We start from the raw sequence: 27,408 nt of genomic DNA on the forward strand, positions 1-27,408 counted from the left end.
GAAAGCGTAGGCAGCAATTAGTGTGAGTGGGAGAGCTTGTTTGTGATTTTGTTTAAGGGAGCCTATTTGTGATTTGTTTAAGAGAACTGGTTTGTGGGAAGCTTAATAGAGGGAAGGCTTGGGGATGGTAGTGCCCCCTGCATTGTTATTGTATATAGATTTCTTTGTTGCTATGATGGATTTGTTTTTCTGGTGTTGGGGTTCAGCTTTCTGGTATTTAGATAAATGTCCTGGTTCTGTCTTCCATGTGGAGAGTCTGTTATATTTTGCAGTTCAGAGATGTGCTGGCATATTCATAGTCGCCATCAGAACTGTGAATATTGCATTGGCATTACAGTGGTTTACTATTTCCTCCTCCAGATGAGGAAACAGGAAAACAGGGTTAAGCGGTTTGCCCAGGGTCACACAGCTATTAAGTGTCTGAAGCCAGATTTGAACTCAGGAAGATGACTCCAGACCTAGTACTTTATCCAGTATTTGACACCACCAAAACTGAAAGTTTATAGTCAGTTTCTTTTCATTGCTTCTACCAACACTAAACTATAATTTAATGTTTTTTATTGTGCCAGGGCATTATGAATTACAGATAATGGAACAGTTTTTTTCTATAGAAATGTAAGATCTAAAGCAGATATGTGATAATGGCATGAGGCTACTTGGAGAACATGCAGATTGAATAAAAACAATACAAGTAAACATGCCACAAACAAATAGGTAGCTAGGTATTTAATTTCTGGTCAGGCCAAAGTTAATGTCCAAAGACCTCTCCTGAATGATGCTACTTTGACCTATGCCATTTCTCCAAATCATTATTGGAATATTATAACCAAGTACCATAGTAACCTCATGATATCCTACTGTCATTTCATTTGGCTTGAGACAAAAATCCCATGGTCTAATTATGGAACTAACTGCCTCCCTGTCATAGGGTTTGCCTAATATCATGTTTTCCTTGGATCAATGAGCACCTTTAGGTAGGGTAAATATGTATAGTGTTGGGGAATGAGGAGGAGGTATTGTGGAAATTCAGTTGGGTAAAAGCAGAGAGAAGCAGTTACCTGTCTGTTCTCTGACTAATATCACAGAGGATGAATTTCTCCATTCCCCGAAATCCAACTGCACTTAAAGAAAACAACTATAGCGAAAAAGGCATCCTCATATTTAATGTTCCTCATGCATGAACAGAAACTGTTAAGTAGTTGGGGAAGTATGTGCATGTTTTTCAATGACTGTGAGGATTGTCTTAACTATAACCATCCCCTTTAGTGCTATTGGAAATATATAGCGATGACAAAACACAGCTTTTCTCTTTCTTCTAAAAAGAAAGTTCACAGTGGTTTTGTTAAGTGCAATGGGTAATGGAACAATATGTGAACACTTATAGCCACTACTTTGATGAGCTGCCAGGTCTAGAGGTTTAGGACCCACTCCCTGCCCTAGAGAAGGCTACCATTGGACACCAATAGACATATGCGTGTCACTACATAAGCAGCATGAGTCCTATTGACCTGAGATGCACATCAGAAGGGCACTAGCATTGCATTGAAGGGAGATACTGAATAGCTTGAGATAGCATGACCTTGTATGGTGAGAGAGCGGACCTTAACATCAGAAAAGCCTAGGTTTAACTGGTGCCTCTGATATATACTTGCTGTGTAGTCCTGTAGTCTCTGAACCCCAGGCAACTCATTTTGACTAAGCAGTAGGAACAGGAGCAGATTTGCACTGGTAGAAGGAAATCCCTAGTCAATAGCATTATAGGTGCAGTACAACCCATGCCCTACCAAATCTTGTGGAGTAGCTTGAATTGAGTGATGAAGTGTTTGCTGGTGTAGTTCTCATATTTGCAGAATGGTAAAAAGGAACTTTGATTATTGAATGATTTTCCAACTCTGGTAGTACCTTGGTGGTGTGTGAGAGCATTGACTGTTTTGTTGTTGAGTCCTTTTAGTCTTGTCCTATTCTCCAAGACCTCATTTTGAGGTTTTCTTGGCAAAGATACTGGAGTGATTTGCCATTTCCTTCTCTAACTCATTTTATAGATGAGAAACTGAGGCAAATAGGGTTAAATGACTTGCCCAGGGTCACACAGCTAATAAGTATCTGAGGCTGGATTTGAACTTGGGTCCTCCTGGCCCCAGAGTCAGCACTTTTTTCATCTCACCTAGCAATAAAAATGCACAGTCATGTTTCATTCATAGTTATACTAGAAGTTTTAGTTACCCAAATTAAAAAAAATGTCATAGAATCAAGAAGAATATAGTGAGAAGGAAGCAATATCAAATTTGTATAAGAATTATTTACTCAGGTAGAGGACAGCTAAGTGGCACAGTGGATAGAATGCTGGGCCTGGAGTCAGGAAGACTCAACATGGACGTGGTACATTAGTGAGCGAAAGCAAGATCAAGGATAGGACATTCTTTGTATGTGGCTGAGGTGGATTAGAGAAGTAGCTCATGGGAGGTGAGGAGATTGAGGAACTGACTAGTTAGGGTATTTGAGGGAGAATCAATATGTATTTTAAGTCCCCTAACATGAGAACAGGATTTTAAGAGGAGAGAAAAATTATAAGCCAGGCAGCAAACTCATTGAGGAACAAAGGGGAGTGACCTGGGGGTCTGTAGGGAATAGCTACCAGGATTTTGATTGCATGGTGAATGTGGCTAGCATGAACCTAAAAGAAAGGGAGATTACTGATTGATGGAGGAAGAGGAAGAAGCTGGAACTGGCAATAGGTAGCAATAGGTAGTATTTCAACTCCCTCTCCTTGACCAGTGAACCAAGGAGAATGAGTGAAAGCATAGCCAGTATTGCAAAGGATGGCCAGGGAAACTGTGTTATTGGGAGAAGCCAGGTCTCAGTAAGAGCTAGTAGATGGAAGGAGTCAGAGCAGAATAGTTTTTCAAGAGAAGTTTGTTGCTTATGGGACAGTAGAAGGTATGGATATAATTGGGATGAAACTTTGGGGTGGCAGATTGAGGGGAGATTTGGATGATCATTTATAGGCATTTAGAGTCATTGGGATATGAAATCTATTATCAGGTGTGATGACATTCATTATTGAGCAGAGGGTGCCACTCTTCTATCCTCAAAGGACAGACACAACAGGAGATTGGAGGTCTGAAACTGAAGGGATAGTTGCTTTATTTTGCACTAAAGGGTTTTCTACATCCCAGTTGGAATATTGGGTCAGCAGCAGGAGGCAGAAGATGCCTTGTGCTGGTACAGATGGAATTTTTTGCTTTGGGGAAGATAGAATATGTCTGACATGATCTCTAGCAGACAAAAAAGCATGGGGGCGGAGGGCAAGAGAACTTAGGACAATGCCTAAGCATGCTCAAGAATTCTTCATCCAGTTAAAAAAACCTGCAGTCCATGGAAATTATACTAGGGTTCCCTAAACTACAGCTTTAGCTTTGGTCTTTCCTGATGATCCCTGGAGGACTCCACAATATCTGGTAGTTAACTTAACGCAGAAGCAGAATCATATGCTTTTTCTGAATAACATTTTTAGTCCCTTACATTCTTCTAAAGTAGCTATTCTTTTTTTGTTTGCTTTTTAAATTTTATTTTTAGTTTCCTTTTTAATATTTTTTAATTTATTAAATTATTTCCATAACACAGTACATTAAAAAGATGATTGTACATGCAATTATAAATCTATGTGCAAGTTTCTATTGCTTTTAAATATGTAATAAAATTGTCATGCAAATGACTTTTTTCTTCCCTTCCCTCACTCTAGAGATGCAACCATTTCCATACATGTATATACATATGTATACATATATGTAAAATTATGCTATACATATTTCTATTTATCATTTCTTTCTCTGGATACAGATAGCATCTTTATATGTCCTTTATAGTTAATTGAAGTATTTATAAAAGACAAAATATTATAAGTACTAGTAAAAAAAAACACAGTTTTTTGTTGATGTTATAAAGTGGTAATATTTTCAAAAAGGTAGGAAACTTTTGTCATGGTATGCTGAAAATCATAAAACATTCATGAAAACATTCAAGTCCTGGCTCTACTGTTTACTAGATGCATAATTTTGAGCAAACCACTTCATTTCTCTTAGCTTCAGTTTCCTCATCTGCATAATGGAATAATTGAACTTATAGTAGTTCCTCATAGGACTTACATGAAGAAGGCATTCTGAAAACCTCAAATCTTTCTATAAATGTTAGCTATTATTGTTATAACAATAGGATGCCTTTGATCTAACATGCCAGCAACACTGTCATAAAAAGGAAACAGCATTAGTTTAACATGACTTATTCTTCCCTTTACATAAACCGCCTGTTTTGTAATCTATACCAGTGTTTTGCCAGGGATCCATGCCAAACTCGCCCATCTATAACATCTATAGCTCACCATCTATCTTTTACTCCTTTTTGAAAATTGGAATGGTGTTTGTAAGACTCAAGGCTCTGCCACTTATTCCTTTCTCCATGGTTTCTCCAGTGTTGCTGATAGCACTTCCCTAGTTATATCTGCAACCTCTTTGAATGACCCTGCTATTGTTATCATAGAATATATTTATGTAGCATTTTAAGGTTTACACATGTTCTTTTGCTAAAATAATATCAAGAAGTAGGTAATGCAACTGTTAGTCTCTTTATCCTTAAGAAAGGAAAACAAGCTCATAGAGTTTAAGGGAGGTGACCATGGTCACCATGGTCACACTGGTGGCCACATAATGAGAAGAACATGGCTCTCATTGCAAAATACCTTGATGTTAGGAAAGATTGAAAGCAAAAGAAAAGTACGATAGCAGCAAATGAGATGGAGAGATAGTGTCATGGAAACGATAAATGTGAACTTGGACAGACTTTGAGAGACAGTGGAGGACAGAAGGACCTGGCATGGATTCTATAGTTCATGGGGTCATGAGGAACCAGAGATAACGAAACAATTGAACAACATGAACATGGTCACATATCTAGTAAGTGTTAGGGTCAATGTTTGAATGCAGATTTCCTTACTCCAAGTGTAGTATTCTTTTCAGTATATCAAGCTGTCCCTGTGAAAATTAATCTGGAACTGAGCTCCTTTTATGGTTGCTACTTCCTTTCAATAACATCTTGACTATATTTGTTCTATCTTTTCAGTTTCAAGAATCATTCTTTTTGATAGAAAAGACAAACAAATTAGGAGTTATTGCTTCTTCATTTTCTTTCTCAAGGGTCAAAAGAATCCAGTCTATCTTTCCAGGCTTTCTACTACTCCCCTTCAGCTAATTTATATTCCTGTCAAACTGGAGCATTTGCACAAAATGTAGTGGAAGAGAAGAATCTGATATGGAGTCAGATAGCTCAGGTTTGAATTCTGCATGGCCAACTCCCTTTCTTTATGACCTATTTAGTAAGTCACTTGACTTCCTTATGCTGCAGTTTCCTCATCTTTAAGATGTGGGGGTTGTACTGGATCATCTCTGATAGCTCTTCTTTCTCTAAATCTACCATCTTTTGATCCTTGCTCTTGTCTTGCCCACTCTTGCCCTCCATTCCTGTGCCTGGAGTGGATTCCTTTTCATCCTTTCTCTGCTTTAGCTATGGAGGTCCTGCTTTTGGACTGACAGTTATTTTCTGCTTCAGACTTCAAGTAGAACATTGCCTGCAGTTCTGGTTTGAACTGATTTCTCTCTGTCTCTGTCTCTCTTTGTCTCTTTTTCTTATTATTTGTATACGTGTCACTCCCATTAAGTTAAATATCCCACTCCTTGATAACTGGATCTGTGTTGTATTTACATATGTATCACCAGGACCTAGCATAGCATCTTGCACACAGTAAGCATTCAATAAATGCTTATTCAATTGAGTTGAAATGTGTCAGCCTTATAACATCTACTTTAAAGGGCAGATGAAAACAATGTGGTCCAATGGGCTAAGAAGGTGACAGAAGTAGATGCTATGGAGTACTTAGAACTTGGTTAGACATCGAAGACACTAAGGTTATCCACTGAATCTTGGGCCATCACTGGTCATTCTGACTTTTCTGTTACCAACAGACTTTGATGACTCTGGAAGGGAGAGTGAGGCTGATGACTGTGCAACTCTACCTCTCTTAAATCCTAGTCATGCCCAAATCAAGACATCACTGTATGATATCATTGGCCCTTTATCTCTTGTTCTGAATATACCTAAAGATCTTACCCCCTTGCTTTTTTTTTACGTCTTAGTTCATTCTATGTTTTAACTTATTTCACACTACTCTTATAGGTTTTTGACTTTTTTGGAAAACTACATAGTGTAGTAAATAGAACAAGGATCCAGAGTTGGAAAGGGGAGTTCTGGCTTCACATTCCTTAACACTATATTACTATGGATAAGTTAATTAAAATCTCTGAGCCTCTGTCTCTTCATTTATAAAATGGGCATAAAGATATGGGTATTAGACTTTTGTTACCTCCTTATATCTGATGAACAGTTTCCTGAAAGGTTCTAGTTTGACAGGGGTAAAATGAACTTCCCTACAGAACCTCTGCTTTGTTGAGCTCATCTCCATGACTCACCCTTCCCAGGCTGCTCTCCCAGGTGCTGTGAACAAATGCAGAAGTGTTGGAAATAAGTTGATTGTGTTCACTGGGGACTTGGTCACAGCTAAAAAAAATGCCAAAGGTGTGGACATCAACTTAGAAGACAATTAGGCCATGGAAAACATTGCTGCTTGCCTCATATAAGCCATAGGACTATAGTGAGGTTAGGTGGTACCATGGATAGAGTGCTGGACCTGGAGGCAACATAGGCTGGAATTTAAATCCAGCCTAAGACACTTACTAGCTCTTTGACCCTCAGCAAATAGCTTAACTCTGTTTGACTCAGTTTCCTCCAGTATAAAATGGGGATATAACAGCACCTTCCTGGGATGTTGTGAATCTAAAATGAGATATTATTTGTTAAGTGCTTTGCAAACCTTATAATATTATAAAAATCACAGAATCTTAGGCTTAGAAGAAACCTCAGTAGACATGTAATCCAACACTTTCCAGAAAGGAATCATCATTGTAAAATACTTGACAAATGGTCATCCAGGCTCACCAAAAAGATTTTCCTAAGGAGGGCTGGAGGGTTTCCACTTATTTTTCAAAAAATTTAATTAATTAATTAATATTTTAATTTAGAACATTCAGTTTCACAAGTTTTTGAGTTTTAAATTTTCTTCCCCTCCTTCCCCTCCCCCTCCCCAAGATAGCATGCAATCTGATATAGGCTGTACATAAACATTCATATTAAACATATTATCACATTAGCCTTGTTCTAGTGAATGAATGAATGAATCATGAGAAAGAAGAAACAAAATAAAACAAAAAGGAGAGAGAGAAAATAGTATGCTTCTATCTGTATCCCGATTTCGTAATTCTTTCTTTGGATGTGTATAGCATTTTCCATCATGAGCCTTTTGGAGTTGCCTTAGAATCTTGCATTGCTAAGAAGAGCCAAGTCTATCAAAGTCAATCATCACACAATGTGGCTGGAACTGTGTACAATGTCCCCCTTATTCTGCTCCCCTCACTCAGCAACAGTTCATATAAGTCCAGGTTTTTCTGAAGTCTACCTGCTCATAATTTCTTATAAGACAGTAGTATTCCATTGCATTCATATACTACAACTTATTCAGCCATTCTTCAATTGATGGGCATGCCCTCAATTTCCAGTTCTTTGCCATAACAAAAAGAGCTGCTATAAATATTTTTGTACATGTTTGTCCTTTTCCCATTTTTATGTTCTCTTTGAGATACAGTCTGGGTATTCCACTTCTCAACACAGTCTAATGCACTCTCGCATGGCTTTAATTGTTTATAAATTTGTTTTTTCCCAACTTTAACTTGTCTCTATCACTTCTGCCCACTCCTCTTGGTTGTGACCTCTTGAACCAACAGAGCAAGTCTAATCCTTCTTCATGACAGTCCTTTAAACATTTGAAATCCACATTTGCCCATCACCCCCGTGTTATACTTCTCTAAATTAAACATTCTTTCAACAGTTCTCAAGTCTTTCACTATCCTGGTTGCTTTCCTCTGAGTAATCTAGCTTATCCATAGCCATTTTAAAATGTTACGTCAGCAACAATACTCTACAATACCCTACAATACCCTAGACATGGTCAAATTCATGCAGAATATAGACAATCACCTGCTTATTCCTAGGAACTATGCCTCTCTTTAGGGAGCATGAACTTTTATTAGTTTTTATTTAGAATCATGAATAAAGCTATTTATCATTAGAGATGTATGTTACTCCTATTTATATTCATTAAGGATCCCTTCTTCTATTTTTAAATGAGACATTATTAAACTGAACTTATTGAAACTTCCTGCTGTGATCACATTAGGTCTTTAAAATAACTTGAAGAACAAAAATTTAATTGCTGATATTTGCCTGGGAATGAGCTAGACACAGAGGCTGCAAGTACCAAAAACAGCCAACCAAAAAATAACCCCCAAAGCAATCATTGCTTGCAAGGAGTTTACTTTCTTATGGGGAAGAGAGGTGAACATTATGTACATATATATATATATATATATATATATATATATATATATATATATATATACACATATACACACACATACAAATGTAGATATATGTGTGTATGTATATGTGTGTATATATGCATATTTGTGTATGTATATCTGTATATACATGTATAAATTGTGTATATGTACATACATACATATATATACATACACACATATACAGTATACTATTAGTTATCTGGCTGTAGTTTGTAATTAAGACATGACAGAGAGCCTTCCATGACTGTTAATCCTTCACTGTTAATCCACTTTTAATTTAACTATGAATGAATGACACCATCCAGAAGAAACCTCCCAGATCTAGTGATTTTCCAGTGCAAGATAAGAAACCAAATGAATCAGGAGCACAAGTGTAGTGGTTTCATCTCTTCTTACATTATATATGAAGGTTTCATTTTTTTTTCATAAACTTGGTCTAGAACAGTGCTCCCCCACCCTTCTTCAGGAAGGACATCAGCTTGTACCTAATATGCACTTAGTTTATGAATATATCTTGATTGTACTTGAACTCTCGATTTCAAGTGAAGTTAGTTCACTTTCATAATTTCTCTTTCTCAGATGGAACTATAGCCCTTGTATTTCCCTTGAAAACTTCTGCTGTTAAGCCTCAGGAGTAAATTTATCTATTCACCATGTCTATTCACTCACTGAATTCCTAGTCCAAGAGACCTTGGAAATGTTATTTTTAAAGAAATTTAATATAATAATAACAAACAATTAGCATTCACATTACATGTATTATCTCATCTGATCTTTATAACAGCCTTGTGAGGTTGTTGCTATAGTGCTATTATCATCCTCATTTTATAGAATAAGGAACTAAGACTGGGGGAGGTTAAAAGTATTCTTCCATTCTCTTCAAATATGCTTAGAGAAGACAGAGTTAATATGGTGCTGGATTTGAAGTCAGGAGAGATGAGAGTCTGAATGCCTCATGAGATATTAGACTTAGCTAGTGGCCAAGGACATGGCAATGTATCTCTCTGAGATTCCACTCTTTATCTGTAAACCGGGGATGATGCCTGAAGTGCCTACCTCCAGGCTTATTACCAGGCTCAAATGAGGTGCAGTGTATAAGGCACTTTGCAGACTTCAGAGGGCTATATAAATGGAAGCTATTATTAGTCTGTGCAATGTACTTAACTAATAAGTAACACTAGTTACCTAGTTTGTTCAGCCGGATGCTTGCTTGCCCACTCTCCTTAAACAGCTCATAATCCTAAGCAGCACAAGAGGTCCCTTGAGTAGAAAATTAAAAGGCTTACTCATACACTCCTTTCTGTGTTGTCTACTGCTGGGCTTCTAGTATATGAGTTAATTAGATCTTTCTTGACAATGGAGATTCATTGCAGAGGTGGGGAGAGGAAGAATTTCAGAACTTTAGACCCTTGAGGGAGATACCTCATACCACAGAGGAGGCAGGGAAGGGGAAAGCAAACCCCCAAAGCATGATTTTCTCCCCACTTTTCGAACTTTGTGCATGGCCAACCCTGTCTTCCTTGGCCATCCCTGGGGATGTTTTTGTTATCCTTTACTCCTTTAGTAACAGCTGACTTTAGGCCCAAACTGCAGCTAGCTCTGAGAAGCAGAGAGCATTCCTAGCAAGTCACCTCAGCACATGTAGTCTTTTGGGAATAAGGAGACTTCATTTAAAAACCAAATCAAACAAAACAGGGTCTTTGCTTTATCAATCATTTCCTGACTATTTCCTTTTCTTCTGCTTGGTCTTACTCTTTGGGTGTAGGGCTTCTATCTACTTCCTCCACTGTGAAAAGCCTCACAGGCTCTTTACTGCATCCCTTTCATCTGTAGAGCAAAGAAATTGTGGTTGGCAAGTTGATAAAATGGCTAGAAGTAGAAGACTCCTTGCTACTGAAGTCTCACTGAGGCAGAGAGAAGCCTGGGGCTATTCCTTTTAAATCAATGTATGAAATTTGAAAGGGAACCTATCTCCCTGTTAAAGCTCTTTTAATATTTATCTTTACCTTCAGAGAGAAATTACTGTTCCATTTTCAATAATGAGACTAATATAAAATAACCTTCTAATTGTTTTTTATTGGAGTTTCTCATTCTGATCGCACATCCCACTGTAAGCACACGAGCTCTCGCCTTAATATATTTTTCAAAACCTCTCCACAAAACCCATTTTTATAAGTTTTCCTTCACATCTCCTTCTCCTGCTACCAGTTCCCCTAATTCCATTATTATGTCTTCTAATGCCATTAACTTGTCTATAATCAAGATCAAAGTAAGCTCAGGAAAGGTTAATTATTAACATCCATCATCAATTTATAAATATTATTACATTGAAGGAGACCAGGATTCCCCTTAGGATCAAAGGAAAAACCCTCCAGTATCCTCTATTTATATTTCATTTGGATTTAACAGTTAATGAGAAGTTTGATCTGATTTAGAGTGTGCTGAACACTGCCTGAGTCATAGGACTGAAGAGGAGAGGATGTCTGAGAGCTCAGCATTTTCCTTTGTGTCCATAGTCCCATCCCATGCTTCAGACTCTTAATAGAAGCCGGAAAATGGTAGAAATTGGGACACTGCCCAGAGGTGTGTATGAACTGATCTTTCAGTCTATATATGTACAATAGGGCACACAACAGTAGAATGTTGGGGGTAAAGGACCCTGGAGGAAGGAGTTCACAGATCCTGAAATAAAGGGAGAAAAACAGTTCTGTTGGATGGTTGCTAGTCTCTAGAGAGATTCTTTTCTGCTTGGATTTTACTTCACAGCTACAAAATCCTTAAAGGTCATCCATGCTGTTTCATCTCCCTTTTAAGATTGTGTGCTGTAGACCAAGAACCTAGTCTGTCTCTAATCTCCTGGTAACAACATTGTCAGTACAGGATGAGAGCTTAATAAATGTTGGTGGTCTTTTCAGAGACTGTTTATAATTTGCTGTAAATAAGTATTTTTAATAATACCCTAATACTGATAGATTTTGACTTACCAGTTGGCTGTGTTCCAAAAGTTCATTTCCAAGTAGTTTTTGGGGAGACTTGAAATTTATTTTCCTATAATATATTCATAAATTCTTTCAATTTTTCTTTACAGATTACTATGTGTAATGGAGAGTAGATTCCAAGGTTAATCCAACAAGTGCCACGTTAATTTACAGTGTAGTCAATGTCATCTGATAACAGGAAAGAAAACTCAACCATGCTGTTTCAGGGACACCAGTATAAAAGTAGAAGAATGTCTTGTCAGGTAAGAAAGTTTGCTTAATGAGGAGCCACTGAAAATTTTGGGAAAGAGGGGAGTGACATTGCCAAATTTAAGCATGAGATGCACTATGGTCTGGTGGGAAAAGCAAAAGCCTTGGAGTCAGCTGAGAATCCTGCCTACAATCTTTAATTGTTGTATGACCATTGGGCAAGTATCTCCTCTAAGATTCCATTTTTTCATCTGCAAAGTAGAGATAGTAATTGCAATTCTCTTACAGAACTGGTTTGAAGAGCAAATAAAATCAAGTATTTTAATCATTTTGTTAAAATAGTTATTCAAATGTTAGCTCTTATTGTCATTAAGAAAGGCTATTCTGATTAGATGCTGAGTGGGAGACTGGAGGGAGAAAGGATGGGGGTAGGGAGAACTGTTAGGACTAGTCAATACACGTGGAAAAAAAGGTGAGGACATAAAGAGAGGAAAAGAAATGCAAGACATTCTTCAGGAATATTACCCATAGGTCTTGGTGATTGATTAGAAATGAGACACGATGGAAAGAAAGCTCCTGGAGAAGAGAAGACACAAGGGAGTGGTGTGCGTGTGTGGAGGAAGGTTGTGCTCTTTAGGTACATGAAAATCTGCCATATGGAAGAGGAATTAGATTTGCTTTTCTTGGCCTCAGAAGACAAGATGCAAATTTAGGCTTAATGCAGGGAAAAATTTCTGAACAATTAGGTGTAACCATAAGTAGAATGGCTGATTTTGAAGAGGTATCATGTTCTCCTCTCATGGAAAGTCTTGTTGGGAAAGTTTAGAGGGAATTTCATCCCAAGGACAGGTTGAAACAAATGTTCCAAGTTTCTTTCCAATTCTGAAATTCTGTGATTTTGTAGAGTACTAATGTATTTATTGAATGTATTTGTCTTAACATAATTTCCTTGGGAAAATGTTTTAGTTTAAAGTTGAGGAACACATGTTGCTCTGTTGAAGTTCTGGCAATGAAACCAGAGACACTTCCTTCATCCTAGCTACAAAATATTAATAATGGATTCTGTGTCCAGGGAGAGAGGCCAGAACATCTGGGGCTACTAGGGTGTGGGACTTCAGAGAGGCATGAGGATGGGTGTTCTGGGAACTAAGAGGTGACTCTTGGGACTGTGAAGTGTGAGAAAGCAAACTTGAGTCTTTCTCCATTGCCTCTCAAATTCTCTCTCTGTCTCTCTGTCTCTCTGTCTCTCTTCTCTGTCTCTCTGTCTCTCTCTCTCCTTCCCCTTCCTTGCTAAACATAAAGAGGCAATAACCTATACTTGTCTCTACTTTCTCACAGCCCACTTCCTCCTTAGCCTCTACATTGAAACTATTCCCTCAAAGGTGACTTCCAATTCACTTTTCCCATGATAACTCTCTATTTTCTGTTAGTGATTCATTTTTCTCTACCTCTGACTCTCCCAAAATGTGGGAAATCCCCAAGATTCTGTCCTCAGACTCTTTTCTTATTTTTTCCTCTGTGTTCTCTTCTTGGCAACTGAATCCACTCCCATGGGCTGCAACTTCCACCTCTATGTGTTAACATAATTGGAGTGGTGTGTTAGAAAAATGACCCAGACATCAGTGTGGATGATGGATGGAACAGAAGACAGTCTGGGGGGGGGGGGGCAGGAAGACCAACTGGAAGACTATTTTAACAATCTAGAATGGCTGCAATAGAAGTATAAAATTGGCGATAGGTATGAGAAATATTATGGAGATAAATTCAATAGGATTTAAAAACTGACTAGCAATAAAGGGATGAGACACCTGCAAAAGCCAAAGATTATAAGATTACAAGCCTGTATGATTTGGGAGATGTTGGTGCCTATCTATAGAAGTATTGAAGTTCAATCAGTCAAAAAGCATTTGCTAATGTGCCAGTTGTGACAGGGACGCAATGAAAAGAGAGAAATAGTCCTTGTTCTTGAATTTATGAAATGATGAATAGTAAAATGAGCAAAACCAAGATGACATTGTGTGCATTAACAGCAATATTGCTGTAAGAATAACTTTGAGTGAATAAGTTATGTTGACTATTATAAATGCCCAAATTAACTATAAAGAAACTATCTGCATCCAGAGAAAGAACTGACAAATAGAAGTATGTATAGGATGATTTTATACATATATACATATTTGTGTCTAATGGCAGCCATCTTTAGGGTAAGAGAGAGAGGGAAAAAAAGAAAAAATTATAATTTTATTATATATTTAAAAGGAATAGTGAGTTGTACATAATAGTTTTGCAGTTTCATGTTCAATCATCTTTTTATTATTACACTGTTATGAAAATGCTTGTTCTAGTCTATAAATTATAAATAAAATAAATCACACGCTAAAAAAAGGCTACCTCAGATGCTTATCAGCTGTGTGGCCATGGGCAACTCACTTAATCTCTCTTACCCTCAAGTTCCATGTAGACAAAATTAAGAAGTTAGGCTAGATTGTTTCTGAGGTGTCTGCTAGCTCCAAATATATAACACTATAAGATGTGATCAAATAGGAAGTGGTACCAAAGGGAGCGTTGGGAGTGCAAGGTACTAGAACAGGGGTGGGGAACCTGAAACCTTACCTTAAGCAGCAGGTTCCCCACAGCTGCCCTAGAAGATTATAACTGAGTGACATGGACTGGTGTGCATAGGAATGAGTCCCGCCCCTCCCCACAGTGGGAAGAGTATGAGATGAATAACACAGTCAAGCTTGTCTATCCAGTTGACAATGATTAGGGGAGCAGAGTTGGGAGAGGCAACCAGGAAGAAGGGAGCAGTAAGAAGGAAGTTTGGGGAAGGAAGAGATAATTAGCTGAGAAATTAATAAGGTCAAACAGCCCAGAAGTTCCACATAAAATTGAATAAAGAAGTTTTCATAGTTTGGAAATGTACAGGTAAAGCTCTGCTCATTATTTTTTGGGCAATCTTAATGCAAAAGCAAGAAGAATGAAGTCAGATATAAAAATGACTATCTGTCAACAATCAGGATCCAGATTTATCCCTTAAACCTCCTCCCTCCTACAATGATCCACATACAACCTTTGCATATTAAAACCTCCACACTTGTGCCTAACTAAATTACTCCTTTCTTATGGAATTCTTTAAACATTTTTATTTGTATCAGATGTATGATTTATTTAAATTATAGGGAAATGCCTTCTATCAATGTGATTTTTCACTTGTATTCTCAGAAATGATTTTTTTTTTATGTTGAAAAACAATTTATTCCTTCATAAGCACTTGCAATCAGTCCTTGACAGTAACAGATTGCTGGTGGGACAAGTTACCCCAAAGGACATCATATAAAACAAGCGGTCAAAGACTAATTCCATTTGTGTGAGGTCTGTTGAAAAAAAAATTTTTTTAAAGAAAGGGAAAAGGAAGAAAAGAAACCATCCAGAATTTTAAGGTCCATGTCAGCTACCAATTGCTGTTGTGTTTTCAGATTCCTGGGTAGTCTACCAGTAGTATATCTGTCAGGTAAAAACACACACCTTTATAACCTGGTGGTCCCAAGTGAAAAAAAAAACACACAGAAAGGAAAGAAATAATTTGAAAGCATAGTTCAAGAAATGTACTGGAGAGCAAAACTATATGAGGTGAACAAAGATATTTTGCAGGTACAGTTATAACATTTCACATGGGTGGTTGTCCCCCACTAGATAAGAAATGGAAGGAGGGAGTAAAAAGTCACTAGGGAAGAAAAAAACATTAAAAAAAACAACAAAATTTAATAAGAAATTTTGACTGGTTGCAGAGAAAACTAGCAGAGGTAGGTCAATCTACCACAGGGATGATCTGTACCCTAGAAGGTTAGCCATGACAATTTTAGTGTTTGAATCTCTATAAGTTCCGTTCAGAAGTCTTACAATGCTAATACCTCAGTGACTCAGATTCCTCACTTGGATATAAATTCTGCCCCATTCAAATTTTATTTAAATTAGCCTGAAAAACTACAGTTATAGCACAGGAAGAAAAATAAAACACTCATGGTCCATTTCCTGCAGATAAATCAGATTTTAGAGCTGGATTTGCTCATACAAAGTTCTTGGAAAGAAAATTAAATATGGGTCTGTGGTTCTGTTGAGTCAAAACCCCCTCCCCATAGTTAATAGAAATCATTCACTCTCTGGGATAACAGGTGCCTACAGAAGAATGTCTGGAGAAAAACAATCTGTCTCAAAACCAGTGTTATCAATCTCAGGTTTGGAAGAAAATGGAGTCTAAAAATCAGCACCAGTGCAGATATATCTAGGATCCCTGTCCCACTGAATCCACACTTCCCTCAGGGTCTTCATCATCGTTTACGTTCTCAGCCATCTGCCACGCTTTCATGACAATGTCTTCTGATATAGAACGAATAACCGAAGGTTCACTGGGGTTCCAGGAGAAATCTGATATCTTGGCAGTGTGACCTCCATGAATAAACAATAATTCTGGTGACCCATCTTCTGCATCTTCAGGTGACTGTTCTCTAATTTTACTCAAGTCCCAGACATTTAGCCTGTGGTCAGTGCCACTGGAAGCCAAGATAGTTTAATTGTGGAGAGATCATCAAACCTAGAGTATTTCATCCTTATGTGACTCAAAGGAATACCATTTCAGTTTCAGATTTCTAAGATTCCACAATGTCTTATCAGCTGGCCTGTGGTAAGAATGAACTTAACTATAAGGACTGAAAGAGAGACAATTTACTTTGGCAGTGTGGGCATCCACTGAGTGGCTTGGTTTACAAGTATTGTTTGACTATGTGTCCCAGATCATAAGTTTCTGATCATTAACAACTGATCCAAAGAGAGATTCATAGAGCAGGTGTCAAGAAACATTTTCGACTACTGCTGTGTGTCCTGTGAATATGGTCTTTGCATCCACGACTTTACCTTCCTTTGGAATTGCACTGATGTCCCACAAGCAGATGGTATGATCCGCTAATGTACTAAGCAAGTGTCCACTGAGATTTGGGTTCTAAGACAGCTCATAGCCCTCCTTTTGTTCTATGGAGTCTGAGTTACATTCCCCAGAAGGGTCTGGTTTTGAAGGGTGCCTGGTGTAGTTGAAGACAAGGATATCATTGGATGGAGTCTTTATTGAAATGATGCAAGGATTTGGGGGCATATAATGGGCCCTGTTGACTTTGCCTTCATGGTTAATCTTGATTTTAATTTCAATTTTCCCACTAACTGAGCCAAAGCCTCCAAATTCTCCTTTCTCACTGTTATAGTGAGAGGAATCAAATTGAGCATCGTTATTGGGGAGCTGCACACAGGCTATCACAAGATGGGTTTGTTCATCTGATGTGTGTGTGACCAGGCCAAGTCGATGAATGCTGAAATCTTTCCCTTCAGGTCTGGTTACATCCAGAAATCACTGTGCAGTCAGACTGGGCCAGTGTAGGGCATGGGTCACCAGTAAGTCATAGAGAAAAGGAGTATTATTTTCTCCATATTTTATACTCTGTTGATCACTCGTTCTCATACATCATCATAGAAGGCTTCTTCCTTGTTGGCCATGGTGAGCGAAGAAGGGGACAGACGAAATGATGGGTGGAGGGCCTGGGGACTCCTGGGGTTGTGGCAACTCAAAGGTTGGGGGGGTTAGAGTGAAGGGGTAGAGGTAGGGAGGGCTCAATGGCGCTCACTCAGTGGGGGCAGCTGAGAATTGATGTGTTAAAGTAGCTAAAGGTGTGCAGGTCCCTCTGGTTTGTGAATGCAGTGTACCAAACCATTTCTTCTTCACTATTAATCTTTTCTCTGTGATTTTCTTAAGTTTAGACAATCAACAACAACAAAAATCGATCCATTATTTGTAGCGTTTGCTGATTTGTGAGGTTTAAATGCTCATCCTGAAAATTTAACAATCAGTTCTGGTGAATGGATACAAGCTGGCCCCAGCAGAATCTCCGCAGGTATGGGATAACTCCCAAACTAGGTCATCTACCCAAGGTAGTTTGAAGAGAATCATGACTGTTCTAGATTTCTATCTTGATGTTGTAGAATGTCTCTCCAAAAGCTTTGTTCCTATTCTGAAGATAGTGTTGAGTCTGGCCCTTGGTTTTAAGGATGCTGGCATCTCTTCTGATTCATTCCATTCCAATCTTGCTCAGTTGGACTTTCTCATTTCTTTTCCTCTTTGTGCCTCCTCACACTGAATCCCACTTGTTTCAGTGCCATCCTGGTCTTTGTCTGACAGTTCAATCAATCAGTCAATCAATCAAAAAACATTTATTAAGTCCCTACTTCATGTCGGGCACCCTCCTAGACAGTGGAGACCAATCTCATATTCCATGCTAAACAGCAACATATGCTATTTACTACTATGGCCTCTTGGGGGAGATGTTTTTATATCTTCTTGATTCAAGAACAAATTCCTGCTTCTGCTCCTGGGGAGACCCTTGACCGTCAGAAAGAATACTAGACCATACAAGTGTAAGTATTGCTGGCATTGGGAAAACTGTCAAGGAAAACAATGTTTGTCAGCATATCTTTAAGGAATAATGTGAGGAGCAAGGGTGGCATATCACCACTGTGTGACTGATGTGTTGTTAATCTGGAAGGAGGTAACAATTGTGTGTCTCTCTGAGAGCTGAGTTTGCACGGACTAAACAGTTATGGGTTCCTAGGTGATAGAGCAGCCCAACTTGAATGTCAGCTTAATAGAGGGCTCTCTAGGGGATAGGTACACTACATGCTCAAGCTTCCTTTAGGGCACATTTCAAAGCACAGAGCAAAAGCACTTAGGAGACAAGGGTTTGCCAGGGCCTCTTCCCATTCTTCCTAACCATCCTTTGCCAAGTAACATAAAGTTTATTTTAATTCAACAAACATCCATTACTCAACTATATACGAGATACTGTGTTAGGTATTGGGGATACAAGGACAAAAAAGAAAGTTTTGAAATACAATATGCACTTTCTTTGTTTTTTGGGAGGAGACATGGTAGGGGTTGAGTTGAACCTATGGTTTTATCAGTGTAGGGAACTTTTAGTGAAGAAATCCCATCTAATGCTTATTATCGGTTACTGTTCTACAACTTACAGTATTTGATCATTGCTTGAGGCACCCATGACTTGCCTTAGGTCACACTGATGATGTGTATCACTGGTAGAACTTGAACCCAAGCCTTCTGATTCTCAGGGCTGTTGCCTCTCCATTATACCAGGCTTCCTTTGCTTACATAGGTAAGGAAACACAAAACTATTTCTTCAGTGAGGTGGGCAAAGAGCTCTAGGAACTGGGGAGAGGAGGAGGGTCTTTGTTTAAGTCACAAGGTTGCTTCTGAGGTGAACCTTGAATGGAAGTCAGGATTCCATGAGGTAAAAGGAAGGATGGAGAATGTTCTAGGCTTGAGGAGACACAACCTGGGCAAGGTTAATGGCATGTACGGAAAAGGGGAGCATAATTTGACCAGATAATATCTTTTCCTCAAAACCTTCCTTGATACCTATAAGTAGTAATGACTTTCTCTTCTTAGACCTCGCACAGAACTTCTTACTTTGATCTCTAGTCTTGTCAGACTGACTTACTTGTTGCTTCTTACACATAATGTTACCCAGACTGCCCATTAGGTCTGGAAAGCACTCCTTTTCTCATTCTGCCAGTGTTCTTCAAGGCTCTGCGGACTACTACTCCTTACGCAAGATCCCCCTGCTATAGCTGGTAGTGCTTCCTTCTCCCCTCCCCAAATTACCTTGTACTTATGTTATTTACTTAGATGTGTGCCTGTTATTTCCTCCCTTAGAATGAAACTCCTCAAGGTCCCTAAAAGGCTTAATTACACATTTGTATTTTGAGCAAGTAGCATAGGATCTGGCAGTCTGGATATAAGTATTTAAAGAAGTTATTTAAATATAACTTTAGATTTAAAGAAGTTAAAAATATTTAAAAATTCTTATTGATTTATTGATTGACCTTTAACATAGTGCTGAGAAATATTTCATATACTTCAAAGATATTTTAAAATATACTTTTAAATGTGACTGATTTACTTAATTCCTTTCTACAGTATACTTTTGCGTGTTTTCTTGGAGTTCTTTTGGTCACTTAGAATCTCCTGTTATTTGGAGACAAAATGGCTTAGTGATTAGCCTTTTATTTTTAAAGAAATTAAATGTTTCAGCATGAAATTTTGAGTGTTAGAAGAGATTCTAGATTCATCCAGTCCCCTCATTCTGCAAGTGAGCAAAACTGGTTTATTTCTGTGCCATCTGAAAGGGTGTTATTTTAGAGTTCAAATAATCTGATTTTTGTCTGAAGTTCAGTGCAGCATGATATTTGGTACAGTAATGAAAAGAATGCTTTTGGGGTGATATTGAATGGGAATAGTGATAGGCCAATAATACTGCTAATAATATTTCCATGGTGCTTATTATCTGCCAGGCATGGATCACTTTACAATTATTATCTTATTTGATCCTTATAACAACCCTGGGAAGTAAATACTGTTATTATCCTTATTTTACAAATGAGGAAACTGATACAACTGGGGCTATATGGCTTGCCCAGGGTCACACAACTAATAAGTATCTGAGTCTGGATTTGCACTTGAGTCTTCCTGAGCCCAGGCCTTGCATCTTATCTCCTGTGCCACCTAGCTGCCCAGACATAGTAAAATGAAATTGATAGGAATAAAAATAAGTCCTATAGTTGAATGAAAAAAAAAATTAAATGGCCCACATCTAAAAAGGGAAACACGGGGTTAGGTAACAATGATATGAAAAAGACCTAATGATCTTAGTAGACTATAAGTTTTATATGAAATAAATAGAAAAATAGGATAGATTAATAGATGTGATAATCCCACTCAACTGCCTGATAGTTTGACCACATTTTGAGTACTGTACTCAGAGTTAGGCTCCACATTTTAAGGACACTGGCAAGCAGAAGTCTCAACAGTATGGTGAATAAACTTGAAACCAGGCTACATGAGGGCAGACTGAAGGTACTGAGAGGAAGTCTGTAGACTAAAAGACTTAGGCAGGAACATGACACACATGTTTACATTTTTGAAGACCTGTGGTGTTATGTTTGAAAAGGATAAGATTTGTTTTTATTGGTCCTTAACCCATGAAAGTTGTAGTGAGGTACAGAGTACTGGATGGAAGTGATAGAGAGAAAATATGAGGAACAACTTGTTAACTATTAGAGTTAGCGCAATACTCTGCCCTTCAGAGACGGAGAATCCCCATTGATATAGTTTTTTAACTGGAGTTTGTATGGTCACTTATGGCACATTTTGTAGAAAGGATGTCTGTTAGGCGAAAGTGAACTGAATAGTTAATCAATCTATAAGCATTTCTCAAGAATCTACTATGTTCCCAGACTCTTCAACTGTGAGTTTCTCTCATTTTAAGATGAATTTTGAGTTAATGCTATTTAAAAGAGATTTAAAAAAGCAGACTTCTCGATATGTAGTTTGAGGGGCAATGGATATTTGAAGAGGTAAGGGAAGGGTTAGGAAAAGAACATTCAGCTCTGAGTATTATCTTTATATTTCCTTAGCACTATTAATTGGAATATTTGGAGACCAAGATGCCATATTACTTTATAAACCCTTTGGAGACGTTAAGGGTAACTGGTGCTTGACCAAATGCCATGGAGTTTTATTTACTCCCAAATGATCAACATTTTTCTATAACGAATAAGCTATGTGATGAACTCTTCTAAGGTGCCAGTTCAAATCCCAGTAGAGTTGATTCAGTTTTTGGTGTTTCTGAGATAAGTTAATACAGTACATGTGTGTTTAGGGATGGGAAAGTAAAACCGGTTTCCCATCTGCTTGGCTTGAACATGAATTCTCTTTTCTGCTTTTTAAGATTCTGGCTAAATGCAATTTTCATATATGCACTTTAAGTGAACCTTCCCTCCAATTGTAGTATTCCCATTATGCATTATATTTTCTTAAAATATAAATATTCCTTATTCCACTGTGTTTAAGAACACCACCATGAAACTACTTGAAGATTAAATATTGCTAAATTTTTGAAAAATAGTCTAATAATGTCAAAGCTACTATCCCTGTAGCCTAACTATTTGTGGGCTAAAAGTAAATGGTTTGGGATTACATGCTGAAGGTCAAGAGATTCAAGTTTTATAAGAACTATGTGGGAGGCAAGGCTGGAGGATGAGATGTTTCATGGAAAATACTCTATTATATCATTCATTGAAATTAGAAGTGTGGAAGCTTTTATCAGAAATAGATTTGGTTGTCAGATATTTAAAGAGAATGCTATCACCCTCTAACTGTTATTTAATTTATATACAAGATATATTGGGATAGAATGCATTTTAATTAGTAGTTACATAATTTGTGATATTAATTGACTATATTTGTGTGCATCTATATTTTGCTAAATGGTTTCTAATTTTTCTGCAGTTCAGACGTACCCAAATCAGTGCTTACCATGAACCTGTGAAAGAAGCTGGCAAAAACAATCAGCCAATAATCAAAAAACATTTATTAAGCACTTACTACGTGCCAGGCACTGTCATGTCCCCTTGGCGTACAAAAATATAAAAGATAATCCATGTCATTGAGGAGAACTCAGTCTAATCAGGGTGATAATACACAAACAATGATGTACCAATAAACTATATATATATAGTAAAGGGCAAAGTGGAAATGATCCAGCAGAGGGAATGCATTTGAAATAAGAGGGCTTGAGAAGGGCTTCCTATGGGAGGTGATGTTTTAGCTAGGACTTGAAGGGAACCAGGGTAGTAGTCAGGAGGTAGAAATGAAAAGGGAGAGCATTGCAGGTATGGAGGATAGTCAGTGAGAAATGGCCAAAGTTGGGGTATCTTGTTCAAGGAACTGTAAGGAGGCCAATATCACTGGATCAAATGATCAAAGTATAAAAAGACTGGAAGATGTGTGTGTGTGTGTGTGTGTGTGTCTGTGTGTGTGTGTCTGTGTGTGTGTGTGTGTCTGTGTGTGTGTGTGTGTCTGTGTGTGTGTGTCTGTGTGTGTATGTGTGTGTGTGTGTGTGTGTGTGTGTGTGACATAGTGAGACCTGCACTTTGGGGTAATTGCTTTGGCAGCTAAGTGCAGGATACACTGGAATGGAGAGAAACTTCTGGAAGGCAGGCCAACCAGCAGGAGATTTCAGTAGTTCAGGCATGAGGAGATGAAGTCTTGTACCAATGTGTGGAAGTGTCAGAGAAGGGAAGGAGGTATATGTGAGACATGTCACAAAGGCAAAAATCAAGAGACCTCAGTGACAGATTGGATATGGAGAATGAGGAGATGAAGATGGCATCTACTTTACAAGTGTGGTTGACTTGAGAGGATTATGGTGACTTTGACACTAATAGCAAAGTTTGGAAGGGCTATTGGGATTAATATTCAAAGAGTCAAGGGAAAGATGATGAGTCCAGTTTTGGACATTTTGAGTTTAAGATCTATATAGGACATTTAGTGTGAGATATCTAAAAGGCAGTTGGAGTGGTAAGACTGTTTTGCGAGTGTTCAGTTATTCAGTTGTATCTGGCTCTTTGGGACCCCATGGACCATACTGTACCCAGAGTTTTCTTGGAAAAAATACTAGAGACATTTGCTATTTTCTTCTTCCATGGATTAAGGTAAACAGCAGTTAAGTAACTTTCCTAGGGTTACACAGCCAGTGTCGGAGGCTCGATTTGATCAGGCCCAGTGCTATATCTACTGAGTCAATTAGCTATGTCCTGATGGAAGACAGTCAGTAAAAGGGTTAGGGCTATATAAGGAGATGTGAGAATCACCATCATGGAGATGATAACTGAATCGCTGGGAGCTGATTAAATCACCAAGTGAAATAGTACCAAGGGAGAACAGAAGAGGGCCCAAGACTGAGTGGGTATGACCTGGTTGTAAATCTAGCAAAGAAGACTTTAGAAGGAATAGTCAGATAAGTAGGAGGAGAAACAGGAGGGAGTAGTATCTCCCTCCAAAAAAAAAAAAAAACCCAGAGAAAAGAGAGTGTCAAGGAGATGAGGGTGATCAATAATTTCAAAGGTTGCAGAGAGATTAAGAAAAATGACTGAGAAAAGGCCATGAGATTTGGCGATGAAGAGATCGATAGTAACTGGAAAGATCAGTTTCAGTTGAAAAATGAAGTCAGAAGTCAAACTGTACAGAGATAAGAAGAAAGTGAGAGAGAAAAGGAAGAAAGTCTTTCAAAGCAATTTAGCTACAAGAAGAACAAGGGATATGAGACATAGCTAGAGGATATGGATCACAAAAATTTGAGTGAGAGGACAGAGAGGTTTGGGTGAGAGTAAGAGGGAGTAATCTAACCTATTGACCCAGTTCACTGTTCATCAACAGTGTCTGTCTAAATTATGTACTGATAGGGAAAGAAAATAGATCAATCATTTGAACACTTATAACTGGGAAGAATGCATCCTTCATCCACTTGTTTTTTCCAGTGTGGATTGTTAGGTTAAGCCCTTTTCAATGGCCATTGATCTCCTTAAGGGGGTTTTATCATGTGCTGGAGCTTAATGAAATCAGTTGTCTGGAGAATGTCACCAGATGGAATCCAAATTAATTAAAAGCCTGTGTGGCAAATATTTCATGACTGTGACCAGTACATTTGTCAGGCATATTTTATGTCTCATTTGAAATTGATAATTAAGGGGTCATTAAATAAGGTTATGCTTATGGTTGAATCTGTAGTATCAGTAACTGATTTTAATGTATACATGCATGGACAGTGCCTTGTTGGAAGAGACTCTTTAAGGCCACATTTTATGGTGAGTGAAATGCTTCTTTGCTTTCCAACAAATGGTAAACAAAATGGAATACTGTATTTTCCACTCATCTTGGCTATTTGTATGATTGTAAAGATGTGGTATTTTGGAGATTTTCTTTTATTTGTGTGCTAAAAATTCTCACAAAGATTTTATAGAAATGAAAAATTAAGTCCATGATTGGATAGTTATGTACTTTTTTCCCTCACCCCACACCCCTCCCCTGTCCTTTTTGATAACTGTCTTACAAAATGGTACTTTCTTTTCTTTTAGAATTTTGTCTTTCTTTGAGACATATTTAAAATAAGTCCCTTGGGGAAAAAGAAAAGATCAAACATCTAGAACATAAAGGAATCTTCATAAATTGGGGAAATTGCTGAACTAATTGTGGTATATGATTGTAATGGTATACTATTATGTTCATAAAAAAATATGAAAGATATGATTTCAAAGAACCATGGGTTCTAATGAATGGATTCAGAGTGAAGTGAACAGAACCAGGAAAATAATTTATATAAGGACAATAGCACTGTAAGGAAAAACAACTTTGAAAGTGTCTGATCAAAAAAATGGAACAACCATGTTTACAGAGAACTTATGATGAAGCGTGTTGACTGCCTCCAGTAAAGGAGATAATAAGCTCAATGTGTGGGAAGAAACATACATTTTTGGACATGATCACTGCATAGAGTAATTTTGCTTGACTGTACTGAATTGCTACAAGATACTGTTATTTTTCTTGTTTTTAATTATAGAGCAGTTAGCAATAGCAATAACCCCTAAAGGAGAGCCATGAACTATTTTTGAAAATGCACAGAAGAGAACAACAGAAAGCCCAGAAGGAAACACAGACAAGCAGGACAGTTTTGAAAGTAATTTATGGAAATTATTATATATTTATAAAATGGTATGAAATGGAGACAATATGCAATGAAAGTTTTATAAACATACTCATTTTTGTGTTCTACTGTGTACATAGAAATATTCTTTGGGGGGTGTTTAAAGTTCAGAATAAAAAAAAACAAACCCAAAATGAACTCCTGATCAACTTCCATTACTGATTGCTTTTGTACTGTCAAGTCTCGATGACCTTTTCAACATCATCATATTAAATGCTATTTCTGCCCTACCTATCCTCTTTTCTGCTCTCCCACTTGTGCATATCTAATCTGTTTCCAAGTCTTTTTATTTCTAGCTTCATAATATCTCTTACATATGTTCCCTTTTCTCCACTCACAAAGACATCACTCAGATGCAGGCCCTCATCTCCTCTTGAGTTCTGATTGTTCTCTCTGCTTCAAGTCTCTACCCACTTCTGTCTATCCTCTATTTAAGCTGCCACAGCATTTACCTAAAGCACAAGTCTGACCGTGCCACCTCTAAGCCCCTACTCAATAATCTCCAATGATCAAATATAAATCCTCAAGGATAGAATGCATTCTCTTGCATTTAATTTTCTTTGTAATCTTGACAATTCCCATCTTTCCAGTCTTCCTATGCTTTACCCAGCTTCATATGCTTTATGAAACAGTAACATTTCTCATCATGGCACATCATTCTATCTCTCACACTGGGGACTTTTGTCTATCTCCTATGCCTGGAAAGATTTTTCCTTAACTCTGCCTACTGGCTTTCCTCAAGACTCAGCTCAAATCAAAGTGGCCAGTGCTCACACTATTCAGAGATTTCAATCTTTCTTCTTGTAGGTGCAGATGTGACTTCGGAGGAATCTATAAGCTCTTGACCTCTTTCTTTTTTACTCTTGAACTTTATTTTCTACCATAAATTTCTCTATTCTGTCCTCGACCTACCTTCATGGTTAAGTCTCCAAGTGACAACTTATACTTGACTTTTACTGATATGATTTCTTCATTTTTTTTTCCTACAGAACCATTTTAGTTCATTCTCTACTAGCACATTTTTTGTTGTTAATTAGTTGTGCCTGACTCTTCATGACCTCATTTTGGGTTTTCTTAGCAGAGATACTGAAGTGATTTGCCATTTCTTTCTCCAGCTCATTTTACAGATGAGGAAACTGAGACAAATAGGGTTAAGTGACTTTTCTAGAGCCACACATCTAATCTAGCAAGCGTCTGATGGCAGATTTGAACTCAGGCCCTTCTGACTCCAAGGCTGGCACTCTATCCATTGCACCGCCTATCTGACCCACAAGTATATTAGCTGTAGGTATTCTCATGAAGGTTTTGTTGCTTATGGGATTATGAGCAGCACAAAGCTAGATGTTTCTCGTTGTTTTAAGCAAAAGATGAAATTAATTTCACCAACTCCTTCATTTGCCTCTCCAAGGAAGAACTAGATTCTTTCTTATTTAGCTACAACTTTTATACTGACAGATTTCACTTATGGTAAAAATGTCAAAATGTGATTTCTTCCAATCCAAAGAACAAAGATCTAACATTTAGAATACCCACAATAAAATTAATGTTTTAAGCAAGTTGGGTACAAATTTTATCTCTGAAGATTACCACAAATGTGGAATGTTAGTTAATTCACTTAATTTCCCTTAAACTGTTTTCTCATTTATAAAGTGCTGGGGATAGATTAGTTGGTCTCTGAGATTTCCCTTTGAATTCTAAATCTGTCATCCTTGGATATTATGATCTATGACTATACATATGATTCTTAGTATGTTCAGCTGCCATCACTGTAAAATTGGAAGAAGGCTAACGGACAGCTTATACAGCACTGAGAACTGTCTTGCATTTTTCTTTATTTCGCTCTGCAAAAGTCATTCTTCAATGTTGCATTGGGGTGTAGAGATGGAACAGGCCTCCATTTTTCTATGTATGTCAGAAGAATGTACATTCTGGTAGGTTCTACAAGCCTGGAATATTATTCTCAGTGAAGATCTCAGTGAAGATCATTACTTGTTCTCTGAAGACCAGTTTGACTAGGTATAAAGGGTCTCACTACCAACATTT

The 27,408-nt window shown here is 37.8% G+C and overlaps 1 long non-coding RNA gene and 1 pseudogene across 6 annotated transcripts in view; one reads left to right on the top strand and one right to left on the bottom strand.

The window, feature by feature from the left end:
- Positions 1 to 27,408, top strand: part of LOC140501602 (uncharacterized) — a 283,831-nt gene that overhangs the window by 132,596 nt on the left and 123,827 nt on the right. For all 6 annotated transcript variants that reach the window (XR_011966260.1, XR_011966261.1, XR_011966259.1 and 3 more), the window contains one exon: positions 11,611 to 11,763. This is a non-coding gene — a long non-coding RNA (uncharacterized lncRNA). The remainder of the gene's footprint in view (positions 1 to 11,610; positions 11,764 to 27,408) is intronic.
- LOC140501601 (histone-binding protein RBBP4 pseudogene) lies at positions 15,993 to 17,266 on the bottom strand (annotated as a pseudogene).

The sequence above is a fragment of the Notamacropus eugenii genome, chromosome 4 (assembly GCF_028372415.1).
Source record: "Notamacropus eugenii isolate mMacEug1 chromosome 4, mMacEug1.pri_v2, whole genome shotgun sequence".
Lineage (NCBI taxonomy): Eukaryota > Metazoa > Chordata > Mammalia > Diprotodontia > Macropodidae > Notamacropus > Notamacropus eugenii.